This window comes from Coffea arabica, chromosome 6e (assembly GCF_036785885.1).
Source record: "Coffea arabica cultivar ET-39 chromosome 6e, Coffea Arabica ET-39 HiFi, whole genome shotgun sequence".
Taxonomy (NCBI): Eukaryota; Viridiplantae; Streptophyta; class Magnoliopsida; order Gentianales; family Rubiaceae; genus Coffea; species Coffea arabica.
Genome location: NC_092321.1, coordinates 27,663,348 through 27,678,962, shown reverse-complemented (window position 1 = coordinate 27,678,962; position 15,615 = coordinate 27,663,348).

Here is a 15,615-nt window from a genome sequence, read left to right as displayed (position 1 = left end):
GAGCTATTTAGGAGACAAAGGTGTGGTCGTTTAGGTCTGATGTGATGAGGTGGAGGGTATCTTAGGATGGCTGGGGCTTGATTTTCGAGTTCTCTTGGATGACTTCTATCCAAAAGGCGTTAGGAGTAGAAGCGTTGTGAGAGTGGGACTTGTGTTCCAACTAGAAGAGTTGGAGCCGAGGTTTTCTCTTGTTTCCTTTTCATTCTCTCTTTGTGTTTTTTCTTTTTTTTTGTTGCTTTTCCTTTCTTTTCCGGCTCTCTGTTCTGTTTTCCCAAGACCTAGATCTCGTCCCAAGCAAGTTAGATTCTGATCAGATTCAAATTTTGCCAAGGGTTTTGAAGTTTCTTCCAAGTTTCCAAGAAACCCGTGAAGTCCAGTCAAGAATTCCCCCAAAACAGTTTAAGTTGGTCCAAGAACTTCAAGATTCTTGATCAAGTGGTTCAAGAGCTTCCCAAATCAGGTTCTGGTATCCAAGAGTTGCAAGCAACAATGCAAATAGCCAAGGGTTAAAGGTGAAACAGGTTCAGCAGCCCAAGAAGAAGAAATTCTAGCAACTTGACCCAAGGCTACTTGGTGCGACTCTTTCTATATTTTTTTTCTTTTGTTTTCTGGGTAGGACACAATAACAGCAATGACGATGAGCCTGGACAACAATAAACAATAGCTAGGCACAAAACGTGGTGACTCAAATCTAAACACTAATGCAAGACACGATGCACACAATCTGGAAATTGCGGACAGCAACGGGAAAAACAAAGAAAAAGGATTAGCTACTGACCTTCCTTTTTTTTTGATTCGATTACTTCAAGACCCAAACACACGGGACTATGACACAACTAAAGAACAAGATTCATAGCAACAACACAAGGAAAACAACGTGTACAGGAATGGAAAAATTGCGGCAGCCAAGGTAAAAGAAAAGCTAGAGATTGGAAAATTTTGTTTTACTAACGAGACAGATACTAAAGACACGAGAAGAGGGATAAACGATGTTACCAACAAGCTAGCTCTGATGCCAGCTGATACGAATCTCGTTGGAGAAGGAGATTCGTGACCCAAAATCGCTTGTTGGATTTGTGATCAGCGAACAAGATAGTAGCAGCGGAAACCCTACGACCCTTCTAATCCCCATGACTACGAATTTGTTGATATTATCTCAACCCGTAATCAAATGAATTAGCGAACCTCAGGCAAGTGTAGAAGGTTTCACAATTCAAGTGCGATTCTTGAATTGATAAGCCGAACAAGAACACTAGAGTATAACTCTAAGTTGTTCAAGGTTTGCTCGAAAGCTATGGAGAAAATTCTCACACTAGGTTTTTATGATAAAAGTGTCCAACTCCTTATTGATGTAATGTGGTGCCTTATATAGGCTACAAAATGAGAACCTAATCTAGTAAGGAAAGGAACTAAAGGTGCGCTGATATGGGCCCTAATAAGTGATGGAAACGGATACGGAAGCTACGGGCTCAACCCTCGACGGATAGGGCCTCATACGGGCTTTCCTTCCTAGGCAGCCCACCTTAACATATGATGAAGAACAAAATAGCAATCCTATCCTTGGCAATCTCTACTATGTGCAGCATGCACTTAGCCAATTATTCAAGCTAATCAAACTAATGTGGAAATAAATGAACTACTGAAATGAAAAAAACTAGGGTTTGGCAAACCCTAGAACTCGTGTATAGCTTCAATGCTCAATACCAAACCTCGATCACCTTCATTAGGGTGTATGAATCCCTCAAAGGACTTGTGTATGGCCTGAACAAGTACATTGAGTTGCTCACGAAGTCTTTTTGCGCGAGCCCTAGTAATGGATCCGCTTGGAGCTTGCAAATCATCCTCAGCTCCTCGATCACCCGTGCCACCGTTAGCATGCCCATGCTCCATGATGCTATCACCGGCGAAAGCAGATATCACATATATTAGGAAATTACGCCAGAATTAATTAACATAATAGCATTCACTTAACCGATGATTTCACTTGTATGAGTAGTTAGAGATACCATAACTTAAGGAGCTTTTACTTGTTATTTTCTTGCATAAGTTTAGTATAGTTTTGTTTCTTTTAATTCATTGATCATATAAATAATAGAGAAACTTTAGTAATGCTTGTAATTATCAATTTTTGTTGTGGGATCGACCCGATATACGACCTAAACTACTAATTTGACCTGTATACTTGCAGTCAAAATGAGTATAAATTGGATTTAAACTTGTACACATATTAAAAGCCCGTCATTACACGTGCAATATGTAGATGCGACTTTGAATTGCTAAACTTGTTGTAGAGTTAGAAAGCTAACCTTTTGTTTACACTCTATGAATGCGGTAACTGTTACACCGCCTCACATTTGATAATGTTAACATATATGTATATTGTTCGTTGTAAATTAACTATCTAATGCAAAACTTGAGGGTGGTTATGGAATTAAATTGTTTTCTCTCTCCTAACACCAATTTTATATTATTTTTGTATTTGAATTGGGCTGATTTGTTACTAGCTAATTAGTTTTAGGGAAAGTTTCTGTATTTTGAAAACCTCAGAGGAGGGCAGTGAGACTATCAGAAACTTTAGGAGAGGTTTATGAAATTATCCCTTTTATTTGTCTCAAATTGATTGCCAAACTAAATATGGAGTACAGAAATATGGACTACATTTTATTCCTTTCATCCAATTTCATCCATTAACCCAGCCTACTTAAGGCCTTATATCTAAATTGATAATTTATTTTAAATATGTGGTAGATTTGATTTTTCTGGTTGCCAATTTGCCTCCTTTTTTTAACGGATACTTATTGATTGTCAATGTACTTCTTTTCTATATACAAGTTGCTATATGGACAAGCAAACAAGTAAAAATTCTTTTTGGTTGTTTTTATTTAAGTTAACCAAAAAAAAACTTTGTTTCCCTTTGTAATTGTTAGCTTTACAAGTGTAATTGTTACTTATTCTCGAATACTTCAAGTGTAATTGTTAACTTCGAAAATACATCTTCAGTTGCTCATTTAGTTACTAGCTAGGGAAAGATAATTTCTAAATCATAAATTTTATTCAATACAAAATTTGCTAATGGATTGTGAAGAATTTCTTTGGAGTTCTCCTCCAAATTTGGTCCATCAATTACTTTTGGATGATTTCTAGCAATCTCATTAATAATATCTGTCGTGTTTCTTATCAGAAAAAAAAAGTTTGCTAATTGCTTCAGTTCGATGTTGCATCCAAAACTACTAAAGTCATCCATAATCCCACATCTACGTCTATTACAATATTAGTACCCCAAAAAAATAAAACTTCTTAGTCTATATTTTGGGCCAATGTGGCTTTGGAATACTCAATTCTTTGAATTGGGCCCTTGTAAATGCTTAATACATAACTAGAGGGAGAGGCACACCCATAGCGTCTGCAAATTAAAACAAAGTTATTTTTTTTAACAACAAAAATAGAAGTTGCTAGAAGTTTGATTTGCCAAAAAAAAGAAAGTTATTGGAAATTAGAATGAAATAAGTTATTGAAAATTGTTGAAATTGAGTAAATATTATTATTTTGTTAGTAGTGATTACATATATAAATTCATATTTGGAGGTAAAATTAAGATAACAAATAATGACAAAATGTTTTAACACCGAAAGCAAGGCTCATGCTTTATATATAGAAAGATTTCTCGTTATGTTGTTTACTCAGGTAATTTGATCTTGATAAGTATCTTTTCTAATATATCCTTTAAGCCCCATGCATGTGTAGTAGCGTTCCCCCCCTCCTCTCTTTTTGAAGGATGACGGATGCAGCAATTGTTACGGTAATTACTGATTGCATATTGGTGAAAACTTCACTATTCCAAAAAAATGGCTAGCAAAATATTGAATTTTAAAGAAAATTCAAAAATGAGTGGAAAATTCAAAAATGAGTGGAAAATTTTCTTATGCAGTAGGTCATACAAATAAACAATAACGTCAACTATTGTAGTTCTCTAGATTACATGCAATTAGCATTGACAATTGCTTTGATGTAAAATACAAAATTTTCCTTTTACTTAGATTCTTTTTCAACACCACAATTTTATCTTTCACAAGATATCTTTCCTGCACTTTTAATTTGATAATAGGTCATATTAAAGGGATGCACTCTATGATACTACTATTTTTCTTTTCCAAAAAAATCAGGTTCGCCAATATTATGTCTAATAATTTCAATCTACTCTCATTTCAGTTGAAAAAAAAGTAGGAGTATATAACAAACTACGATAGCATTGAAATCCAAAATCATAACTCTCAAGAATGTTGCTCTTGCCACATATATGTGTCCTGTCAAATTTATGATGTTTCACTCTCATCTCATGTTAGGTACGTACATGAAACTACTGACCTAGCATTGGCTGACGAGATTACAATGGATTGAATAATTAGTACTATGGTATTTCATGTTTGGCTGACATTTACTTACCTATAAATGATAGAACCCAGTAATTTGTTTGTTTCAAAAAACTTTATCTCATGAATACTATCTAGGTAGGAAGAATTGTGATAGTCATTGAATATGATGAATTTATGAAGTCATTATCGTCCTCAAAAGAGACAAAATTTTATCTAGTCTTACTGGTCCTTTCAAACACATGCACATGTAATAAGGCCAATTTCAAACGAAGTTTGAAGTATTGGATCATCTAATTTTAGCAAATTTGGCTATGTATCCCTTTTTTTGGCCCAAAAGAATTTCAAAAAATACTGTTACCATGGTTTCAGTCTCTGCTTGGATTGATGGACATAGGAAACGGGGAAAAAAACAGAACAAGAACAAGAGGAATTATGCTTTCCACAACTATAGATTTTAGCCATAAGAATGTAATTCATAAAAATATATATATATAATGTTGTTAAAACCAATACAAAAATTGATAAACTTAAGCCACATTTTTGTGACTTTTCTCTTTGCAACAAAATTCCATGTCATTGGTTTTAGACGATATGTTTAGAGGAGACTAAACTATCACCAACTAGATAGATGCATACTGCATGCGCTGGATCTAAGAAAAAAACACATGAGTGACAATTATTAGAGACAAGAAATGAATATTTGACCTCCTATTCACAAAGATACTTGAGTGTCTTGTGGTGATTGAGTCGCCTAGGTGATGTGGAATGATACTTCTACGTAGTGTCTTTCAAAATGTGATGTGTTCTTGAATGTGAAAATAGGATAGTTAAGGAACTTGGATTTATTTGCAATCGCAAACAATCTTTAATGGTCGAGATTGGCCTTGCTGAATTTAAACCGATCTCGACCGTTGATTTGAAATTCATTTTCGAGATCAGTCCAAGCTCAACTATGGTTGTACCTGCAATCACAAAAAATTTGAATCCATAGTTGAGACCCCTATTCTACTTCCACCCATTATTTGGTCTCCCAAATTAGTATTAGCTTAAAAATTGCCCATTTGTACGAACGTTGCTGATACTAATCAATGTTGATAACGGGAGAGGATGAAAATGAGTGAAAAGGACTCAATCTAATTTGCGTATCACTATTTCTATACAAGTTTATTACTACTTTTTTTTATTTCATTTTCTTCTATGGTCCCGCTTAATTTCTTTTGGGATTATAGTTAAACAGGCAAAGGAGTTGATTAGAATTTGCTAAAGTGGTAAAACAACTAGATATTAAAGTTCATGTTTCACGCCTCACTGTTGTAGTTGTTGTACATTCAGTTTAGCAATATATTAATGTTAATTCTACCATATGGGTTATTGTTCGATGTAAACTGTTAGTATAGATTCAACAATTGTGAGTTTATTGTAATCTTATTCTAAAATGTCTTTAATTATTGTAAAATGGAGTAATAGATTAGTTCAGGTATTGGTTTTCTAGTTAAAAGGATTTATTGTATTAGTACTACAAAAAGAAAAGACTTTCTACCACACTTATTTGTCACGCATCCAAAACTGTTGGCAAAAATTGCTTTTTACCATGGTTTTAGAGGCTGCTATTAAAAAATATTATTTAGCACACATCCTTATATCACAGTTCCAAATATGTGATAAAAAGTGAGTTTTTGCCATGGGTGGTTTAGCACTGTGGTTATTGATTACTTTTTATTACAGTATGAAGTCCGTGGTAAATGATTTCTTATAATATACAATATTTACATTAATTTTTTTCATTCTTAACATACCTCTCTCTCTCTCTCTCTCTCTATATATATATATATATATATATATATATAACATATATACACATACTAATAAAAGAATTTAAAAATTGCGCTTTTGTGGTCATTCATTGGATGATCCATCATTTTTTAATTTGGATGTTCCATTTGGTTTATTTGCACAATCCATAATGACTTATATAGTTTGTTAATTCAAATTGGGTTATTTACATGAATTGGTGTGGTGAATAGTTCATTGCTAAGTTTTAATTAGTTATAGTCATTGTGCTCAATTCAAGTTGGATACGAATTATATTTTGACTTGTATATTATATATAATAGCGTAAAATCTAAGATAAAGCTGATAACTTATACATCATCTGTAGTGAAAAGATTTCTAAATGCGCAATAATGTATCCAAATATATAGACATTGTTATTTGAGCTGATCTGCATTGTGTTCTTAGATAATGCATTTCAAAGTGATAAAAATTAACAAATCATATATATATATATATTATATGTATAATAAAGTTGCACAACAACAAAAATGACCTTTAATGGCATTTAAAAATGTTAGTATAGATAATCTAAACTGACAGTTTACATTTTCTCATACCTCGAACGAGTGTCGTCCCTTCTAATGTGGGGATAGGCTCGTATCATTCAAATGTGTCAGAAATATTATGCTGTGATAGCGTCCCATCTGCCAAACAAAATCATTTTTTTGATAATCGAAAATGTCAAGATAGCTGTAGTACCACATTAGGATATTGCTTTAGAAGCTGAGCTATGCTGACACCTTTAATTGCCAGGAGTTTTTTTTTTTTTTTGATATAGAAGCAATCTGCAGGTAGTGCTCCCTGCTGTACATTCCGTCAATCAGAAACCCAAAGGACTTGTAAAATTATTCCAAAGAGCAGAATGCATATAGTAATTTAAAAGTAAAAGTCAATGCTCAAATATAATTTATTGAACTAAAAGTCGGTAACAAGTACTAACATAGCAAGTACTAAAATCCCAACCAAGTACTAAAAGATTCTCATGTGCACAACTTGAAAGACTCTCTTGTGCACAAACTAAAAGATTCTCATCCCTAACAAGTTGAAAGAACTTGCAGTAGCTTCGAAACTTTCCAATGAAATGAGAGCCTTCAGTCATAACCACGAAGTCCCCATTAATCTTCAGCTGGTTCCACCTGTGCACAAAGTTTGTGGGGATCATTAGATCATCATGGCTAGCAACAAAATTCTAGAAAAGCCACAATGTAAGACCAACACATGGTTTGGTAACTAGAGAAGAAAGCAAGCATTTTAGGACATGGTAAGGATCTACTACCTAATTTCCTAGGGAATTGAACATGGAGGACTTGCATAGACCCTTTCACACTTCAAAAGTGCATTTTCAATTTGAGAGGCATACTAAGTTGCACCCAACCAATTATGAAATATCCAAATTTTTGTCAAGATCACACAACCCAAGCCCATCAATATTGTGAACAAGAACACAGATAAAAGAATCACTATCCTCCAAGTGATGTTGATCCAAAAAAGCTATTAAATCATCCATTGTTCGAGTATAAATGGTTGTTGGTGCTTATGCAAAATCCTGGATGTAAACTTCTGTTGGGCTTTCAATTGATCGCATAGAAGCTCAGCTAAGGTTATAACAACCTACCATGTGAAATAACAATGCTTGTATCACAAACAAAGACCATTCTACTTTCTATTTGCAGAGAAGACATTTATTATAGTAAAAGAGAAGAATTGGATCCTGCCTTTTATGGGTGAAAACCAATCTATAAAGCATCAATATCAAAATGATGGTAGAAGCACCAGCATGATCAGCCAGAATAGTGTTCGATGCCAAGCATCCCTTAAGCTAAAGAATCATATGCTAGCAAAATTTAATCTCATTTCACACAAACATAACCATAGAAGTTGTCCAAGTTCAAAGTTACAAACTCGTACATCAGATCAAGTATTTCTTCGAAATCAGATTAAGGGATCATGTAAAATCAGGTCAGAACCTCATCAAAGGCAACCACGACAAGGAGACAAATTAAAGTTTTGGCATTTCGTCTATGTACTCTCTCACACGAAAAGATAACTTTTAACTGCTATCCAAACAACAAGATAAACTAGTGCTAATTGTATCACCAATTCAACATCACAGATGCATCAGAAGCTACAATCCCCATGACTCAAGCCTCTCAAATATTCATGTAAGACTTATTATTAATACACCCCCATGCAGCCAAAGCCTACCAGTACTTCTTATAACACTCAACAAACTGAATCAGTTCCCAGTGATTACCAAGCACTAAGGTAAATTATACAAGTCTACATTCGGGTAGCGAATAAAGCAAGCTATGATTTATAAAGCCTAATCATTCTACGGCTTTATCAGCAATCATCAACTTAAAACTCTGAAAATTAGCTGAAACTTCAACAAAAATCCTGCACTGAAATAGAATACAAAGCATATAGGGGTGGTGAAGTTGATGTACCTACTTGAGATTTATGGACTGAAGATAACCATTGATTACAACAACAGAATACTCAGTCAATGTAGTCGAAGCAAAATCTTCAGGCAATGTTCTTTTTGACCCAAACCCATACATCAAAAGCCTAAATCCATACTTGTTAATTATCCAGCATAATCTAAAATTAGTACCCAACATTTCTACAATGACAGTCTAAATCAATACATTCACAAAAATAATTAAAAAACACTACATATATATTTATATCCCGCAGCACCTTAACTCACAAACCCACTCTTGATATGAGCTATTGTAACTTTTGATTAATTCATCAATTTCTTTCTCATGTTTCTGCTCAATATTGGCCAGGGCTTCCCTTTGCCTATGCATTATGTAGTAAGGAAAAGGCCCAAAAAGGTAACTCCTTTTGCAGAAAACCACCAACCAAAATTTACATATAGAAAAATTGCAGAGTATAACCTGTTCATCGATGACATCGATATCTGCAAGCTTGTGCCTGGATTTCTTACCGGAATTGCCTAATTCTTTTGCTAAGAAATAATTTATGGAGAATCCGAACTCGTCCTCTTCGATGTCATGTTGTTCCATTTTCTAGTTTTGACAAACCTAAACCTGATCATGAGAGGGAAGGAGTAGGGGCGACGGGACGACGGAGGTAGGGAGCAGAAGAGAGGAGAGAGAGTGGCCAAGAGAGGCGGAGGGCAAAAATTGGTAAGATCCTGCACAAAACATTATATCAGATTCAAGTAGACAACCGAGAGAAATCAATTTAGGGCAAAATTTTATCATGCAATTACATACCTTCGATGGGAAAGCAAGGGTAGTTTGATTGCAGAGAGATTCAACAGAAAAAACTCTACGGGGGAAGCAAAATTTTGGCCAAGAGTTTTGAGAGATAGTTTGCCGAGAGAGAGAGAGATTTTGTGAGAGAGATAAGAAGAAGCAAAATTTCACTGGCAGGCAAAATGAAGTTTTGAGATTTCACTAAGTGTTTTGGCAAAGGAATCTTACGCCAAAATCAAACGACGTTGTTTTGTGTATTAATTTTTTTTTTGGTGTATCTCACATTTTCTCAAGTGTCATGATAGGGAGTCTACAGGTACATTATTATTTTTATATCAGATAAAATAAAAAAATTATAGTATATATTATTGAGTTGATAACAAGTGTCATGATAGAAGTGCTATAATGACACAAACCAACAAGTGTCCTTATAGGTATGTCAGAAAAGACCATGTGAAGACTCGTAAAAATTCTTATTTTTAAACCTCTATTTTTTTTGGCTCAATTAATTATTTATTTGGATATTTGCTCTGAATATTATTTTCTACCCATATTAGACCTAAATACATGGAATTATAGCTTCATTATATTTTTAAAGTGACTTGTTTCAAAAATTAATTTTTGGGAGCTCGTTTAATGAAAATAGTGAAAACGTGTTTGGAAATCTTAACTGATTGAGACTACAATAAGCTTGGAACTCGGGGACATGTACATTATTTCTAAAATAATTATTTTTATGTTTAAGAGTCCAAATGTTATTTAGTTATATTATCGTTATAAGAATTTCTTGAAAGTTTCACTTTATCGCGCTTAAATTGGAAGTACGCGTTTTTACGCGCGCGATTAATTGGGAGACTTTAGACCTTCATTTTATACCTTTAAGAGTGAATAATAATAGTATGAATATAAGTGCATTGGAGGTTTAGTGCACTGGTGAAATAAACTCGAGAGGAATCTAGCACGAAACGCGCGCGTATGCGCACTATTGAAGAGTTGACTTTAGAGTGAATTATAGCCACACATTAAAGCTTCTTTTGGAAGCCTCATTTAGATCAAAATTCCCTCTCTCTTCCTCCCTAAGACAGCCGGCCATTGAGCTTGCAAAACAACACCAAAGTTCTCCAAATATCTTCACAAAATCTTCATCAATCTTCATCCAATTCACATCAAATTTCATCCACACTTGGCTCATCACTTGAAGACCTCATTAAGCTACAAAAGGGGGTTGTTGTCCATGGTTTTCTTAGGCTAAGGAGGGGCCGAAAATTTCTGTCTTGTTCATCTAGCGAAGTAAGTCACGATCAACCTCGATAATCTTGAATTATGGAAGTTCTATTGCACATCTAAACTTATGCATGCATGTGGGTAGCTTGTTTATGTTGGAGAAATGGTTGTGTGGGCTCTATGAACTCCCACATTTGATGGATGGACTGATTTGGTGAATTATGATGTTATTAATGTTAGTATGGTGCTTAAATTAGTGAAATAATGTTGGGTTGTTGATAGAAACTTAAGGATGGTGCAATGACCAAAAGTGACCATTTTGCCCCTGTTATGTTCATGCACTTTGATGCAAAATTTTGAGGTTCCAATGGCTTTTTTATGTTTTTTACATGTTATAGTGAGTGTGTAAAAAGTTTCATTGAAAAATAACTTGATTTGGTCACTCAAATGTTGGAATTACGAAAGCTTAGAAAACTGGAAAATGTTTCCATCACTGCTCTGGCAGTCGTCTTGTTTCGGCTATAACTCATCGCTTCGATGTCAGAATTGAGTGCCGTTTGTGGAACTGGAAACTAGACATTCCCAGATTTCCGTTGGTATAAAATGTACGTCCTGGTTCCACTTGAGCAAGCCAAACCATTCATTTGAAAATCACTGTCCTGTTTCGTTGTTTCCTGGAAGGCAGCACATGAGCTATAACTTGATGCTCATGAATGAGCTGGTTATGGACAGATTTTGAAAATGGTTTCTTCTGAGAAAATATAGCCTTATGAATCTAATTTCCAACACCATTAACCATACTCAATTCCGAGTTGAATTGAGTGAGTTGTGGCCGAAATCCCAAACTGACTCGGAGATTTCAAACCCTCTTATGGCTAGTTCAAGTCTTAATCGTTATTGGGACTTCTTGTTTCGAAATTTTTGGTGTAAATCACCTACCAAACACATCTTGGATTATTATTAGACCTTTTCTACACCAATGAACCATGTTAGAGGAATTTTCCTTGGCCAAATGCTTGAAAACGGAAAAACAGAAGTCCAAGGCAGATTTGCCTTGGAACTCCTTGGAACTTTAGTGGTTTTGTAAACCATATTTCCGTGCGTATTTTTCTACGAAATTTTACAGAGAAATAGTCCCTATATGATAGTATTATACTGCTAATTTTGGTACCATTTTGAGTCCGTTTCACTGCTCAACTAAACTTCCAAAGTTCATGATTTGAGTTTGGAAAACCCTTGATTAACATGGAAATCTAAGTAACTTTGAGCTACCATGTCTTGGTGGTCAAAACTCCGAATCTTGTTCTGTTTGTTTTGTTTTAAACTTGGATTGTAACCCTAATAGAGTTCCAAATTTCAGAGGTTAGTTCTGTGACGCCCCGAAAAAAAATGAGTTTGAGAACCCGGAAATTTTCTAATTTTCTAGGGTTTATTTTTTTTAATCGCCCGCCTTTTCTACATTTTCTTGATTAGAAAAATTCCCCAGATAAAGTTTATGAGCAAAGATAGTTTTAAAATGATTTTTCTAGTATCGGTTAGTTTTTGAGAAATTAAGAGTGTATACCGGATGTGGGACCCACTAGGGCGAAAAGTTCGGAAAAATTCGACCAATTAGGATAAGTTCCGGATACTGGGTGAAATTTATCGGGTGTTAAGAGATAAATAGAGGAGGTGAAGTGATTGATGTGAGAGGGAAAAAGAAGGATAGGAATGCATTGAATGGAGTGACAAGTGTCACTCTTCCATTGGTTGAAGCCTAAGACAACTATTCACCTTTTGACCTTTCTTTACCATTTGATTAAATATCACAAAATTACCACAAAAATCACCATTTCTTTCTCTATGTTGGCCGGCCACCTTGAGCTCAAGAAGGAAGAAACCTCTTCAAACTTTGAGCTAGCATCTAGTGCAAATCATCCAAACCAATTGCTGAAATTTGTTTCTACTCCATAAAATCCTTCCATTTGGTGCTAGTAAGTGATTTTGTGGAAGTGTTCAAGGAAGTTAAGGTGTCCATTAACTCCTCTTCTCTTTTTTACTAGGTAAGTGGTGATTGACCTTCCTCCTACACTTAATGATGTTTAATTTGTGCCTAGTGGTGGCTAAAGTGCTGAAATTTGTGGCTTATTTCTTGGTTTGAGATGAATTGGTGAAGTTTTCAATTTATTGATGAATTTTCTGGTTTAATGTGATCATGATGTTGTGGTTATTTATGATGGTTGGTAATGAGGGGTAATGACTCTAGTAGGTGTAAATGATTGGTAATTGCAACCAATTTTGGGTTTGGAAGGAATTTGAGAAAGTTAGGGTTTCATAACCCCCTTTTCTGTCCGGTTTTTTATCATATGGTTATAGGCCGAATTGGCCTTTTCTTAAAACATGAAAGTTTTAGGTATTGATGTTTTTGAGGTGCCTGTAAAATTTCAGGTCATTTGGAGTAGTGTAGAGTGAGAAATGTCGAATTTACTATTGCTGTTCTGGGTTCATCAGGATGGCCGAACTGCTCCTGTAATCGGCTGTTTTGACTGGAATTGATTTGGATTTGGTGGTTGAGGTCTTCTGATGGAATGTAGCTTGATGTACTAGCTATCATATGCCATTGGAATTTCTGCATTCGGACCTGTATAGACTGAGTTGGACTAATTACAGCATAGTGTAATTTGTAAACCTGCAATTAAGGTTCTGGTTTGGTATTTTGCATATTTGACCTAGTTGTGCTAGGATTTGGACTGAGTGGCCTTCTACATTGTTGTAGCCCTGTCTTTTAGCTTCGAAACGGTGGGTCTTGCACCTTCATCCGACAATCTTAGCGCCTTTGATACCATTACCGCAAAATGACGTCAAAACTGTTTTTCTGGTTTGAGCTAACCTTTCATTTCCGGACTTTTCCCTAGCTTGACTTGTACTACTACTACTTGGAGCTTGCTGAATGGCTATTGGATGAACTTGTTGTTGTGTGTGTACCTTTGGGACTGGCTGAGGATATAATGAAGCCATGATGGCTGGAAAAGTAAGCAAATTCAGGGGAAGTGCTGTCCAAACTTTGAAGGAACTTGTTTGCATTGAGTTTGTGACTTAAGACTTGGATTTGAGCAAGGCAATGATATTTAATGGATGATTTCTGAGCCATGGAGGTGAGTGACCTCAAACTATTTCTAAAATTATTTATGAACCGTTTCTTGCATTATTTACTTTTGAACTGTTTCCAAATTTAATTTTGGAACTGTTTTCTTACATATCATGCGTGCTTGCATATCAGTGTCTTGTTATTATTGATTTTGCTTTCAATGATTGTTAAAACGAGTTTTCTAGGCGAGTGTGTACTTTATCGCACTCGACCTAAATAAATATGAAATTTCAATGATTAATGATTAAATGCTACTTGCGCATGAATGTAAGCCTTTTGGGCTGAACTGGCCATTGCCCCTTGTTACCGGTCGTCTCGAGCCAGAAGCGGACTCGGTCGGGCGACTAGGAACTTGGGTGAACGTTTCGGTATACTCGAGTATTACCTTGTAGGTTGGTGGAGCCTGGCCAAAAGCCAGGGACGGGGTGAATGAATGCACGAATGAAACCAAAAATGCAATGAAATGACAGGAGAACGAACGTATCCTTTTCATGAATGTTACTATCGCTTTCCATTGTAAATGTTTCTTGAATTATTGATACTCCATATTTAATGTTTTGTAAACGTTGTAATTGTTTCTAGACTTATCCTTTGATTTACAACATCATTGAAATGAACCATTGTTAAACAAATTTGATAACTGATTTTATTGGTTACTCGCTGAGCTTCTAGCTCACCCCAAAAATGTTTTATTCCCCTCCACAGGGCTCAAGGCGAAGGAAGGGCTTGTAGTGTTTATTCATGGATTATCTCATGTATGGATTGAACTTGGATTTCCTTTTGTGTAATCATTCATATTGGGATTGTATTGAACGTTTAGAATTGATTGGATGTGTAATAGTCTAGTTTTGGACTTCCTCCTGTATACTAATTGTGATCAAGGATCAGAGTGGCGTTGCGGAAGCGTGGACGCTTCACTTTTGATATGTAAAGTTTGGGAACCTTTGATGTATATTTGATATATATATCTTGAAATTCAATTGAGGATTGTAGTGAACGACTGAGTCCCGGCGAGAGCTGGGCAGGCGGCCCGCCGAACCCTCTGGTTCGCCTCAGGGGAAGGTGGGGCTGTGACAAGTTCGGATCAAGTGAATTTTGCCGGATTTTCAAAATTGGCCAAAAACCAACCTAAACTTGTCTTTAATGCCCCAGAACAGCAACTTTGAGCTAATTTTTGGATATCTTCTGTTTGGAATCATGGAAAATTGTCCTCTAAGAACTTTTATCACTTTCTAAAAGGTTTCCAATAGTACCAAGTTTTCCAATTTTGGACTTGTAAATAGTGAGATACGATTTTTCAAAGATCTCGTATTAAAACTGAAATTTTCAGAAATTAAGGAAATGGAGTTTTTTTCGAATTCTCCTTTTTTCCTCAATATTACTTGAACGTTTTATACTTGATTTCTCTTGTACTTTAAAACCCCACTTTTGAGTCTTAATTCGCGAGTAATTTAGGCTTATTTTAGTGAAAATTCTTAGGATTGTACAAGCGTGTAATCTTTCTCGATAATTGGGGTTTATAAGTGATTGCTCACTATTAATTGCTCAGGCTCGCACAAGGACCTTCAAGAGGATCTTACGATAGACGCTTGAACTTCAAGTAACATTTCTCCTTGGTTGACTTGGTGAGTGTCAAGTGCATGATTACTTGAACTCCTGTGAATTGATACATGCATACTTGATATCTATGACTTGAGATTTTGAAAATGGAGTCGAGTGTGTACTTTATCGGATTCGTTGTGACTTGAAACAAATAACTTGCTTGATAAGAAATGAATGACCTGCTAGACATGACATGAATGCTTGAATGTATCAAATGCTTGCTTAACTT